A 1,861-nucleotide genomic window follows, 5' to 3' on the forward strand; every position below is an offset into this window, starting at 1 on the left:
TAATATGCCCTGTTTTCCTACTCAGTCTGGAGGTTCCATTAAAGAACATTTCTGGCAAAGAATTTTAGACCGGAAAACACACTCCGAAAGATACTTTCTTCTGACTCAATTCCCAGAGTTTTTCCTATTGCATTCAAATGATTTCTAGAAATATTTTTGTTATAGCTTTGATCAATTTCTGTCGACAAAGCAGCAGATAGTAGGGGAACAATTCCACACTCCCCCACCCCCCGACTCTGCAACACAGTGCAGAATTCCAGTTGGCAATAAAAAACTAGTAGAGAAGCAATTCAGTGACTTGAGTTTGTAATAGCTTCAGAAGAAACTTTAATCATCACATCCTTTCTGCTCATTTGCAGGATTCCTATCGTCTATCTCCACGTGATAACACTAAAGAGCCTTCACATCTATACCACCCCAGGGCCTCAAGTGCGGAGACTGAGAGTTCTGCAGGACACAGCATGAAGCCGCCATTCCTCTACCATTCCGTGATTGAGTGGAAGAGCATGTGTCCTCTGAACAGGGGATCCAGACCCTGAGATGTTCTTTCTCAGCAGTCAGTGCGGCACAGGACTTTCTGTGGGAATGCTAAGAGAGCAAGGGCCAGAGGGCCTTTAGCCACCACCTCCCATGGCCAGTCTTCAGAAATTACCTTTGGCTAATTTGATGGTCTCTCCTCTTGGGGTCTAAGACTTCAAACATGTGCAGAAGCAATTGCACAACTGAGACAAGACGTTGTTCCACGGTATATTTTTTGTATCACTGGCTCAGAAAAAGACTCATTGAAATCCTGTATCAAAGCCGTGTGTGAACATCTTGAGAAAGCATCGGCTCACTGACTTGACAAGGGAGGAAGCAACCAAGAATTCTGAGTATGATATTTTTGCCTCAACATCCCTCTTAGATGAAGTTGTTGATGAAAATCATTTAAATTTTTGCCCCGTGATAAAAGATCAAGTCCTCAGAAAGATCTCCAAAGCGTTTACAGTTTGTTTTGTTTTGTCAAGTTTACCATGATTTTGCTTGAATTGCTGTCTGTTGATCTTCTCAGCTAAGATCGAGGTAGAGTTGCACAGTGGAAGAGGACTGCATGTAAGGAGGCAGCTCTGTCTCAGAGGACAAAAGGCCTGGGAGCACCCAGACAGGCAGTCACTCCTCTCCCAGTTGGCCACTGTGGAGGTATTGCGTAGAAATGCTTGCTGGACCATTCAGGTTTAGAGTTGGGACAAAACTGAGAACTCATGAGCCTGCATGAGGTTCTAGTGAACAGGGATGGGTTCCAGACAACTTTACCTTACCTGGCCTGTGGCCCAAGAACCCCTGGTTCTTGGTCGGTCACTATGTTCAGTTATTGGGAGCTCAAAGGAGTAGGATCAGAGATGCTCCTTGTCCCACTACCTATTGTAACATGACCAGCAGCTGCGAAAATCCCTGGGCACCTCCCCTGATAGCCCTGCTGCTCACCAATTGCTGGCTGAGTTCTAATCGTGTGCAGCTGTTGCTGGCTGTGCGGTGACAGTATCTCAGGGGACTCCACCACTGCCTCTCAAACCTGCTCCCTGGGAACAGAGCTTCCTGAGTGGCAGCTGGGACCACTGAGCACTGAGCATTGGGTGGCCCGAATCTGACCCCCATTTAGCACTTGCTGTGGGGACAGGACAGCAAGTGCTAGGTCCTATGTCAGGACACTGTGCCACAAGTGTCCTATGCCAGGACAATCACTTGCATGCTGGGCGTGATGAGTTATGGATTATCTTCAGGGTTCGTAGGGCACTGGCTTGGGAAAGATTTCCATCCAGTGGTTTTCTTTTGTTGTGTTTGAGCTAGGGAAGAAAGGGGTTTACAAGAGTTTCAGGAAAAG

The sequence above is a fragment of the Colobus angolensis genome, unplaced genomic scaffold (assembly GCF_000951035.1).
Source record: "Colobus angolensis palliatus isolate OR3802 unplaced genomic scaffold, Cang.pa_1.0 Scaffold246, whole genome shotgun sequence".
Taxonomy (NCBI): Eukaryota; Metazoa; Chordata; class Mammalia; order Primates; family Cercopithecidae; genus Colobus; species Colobus angolensis.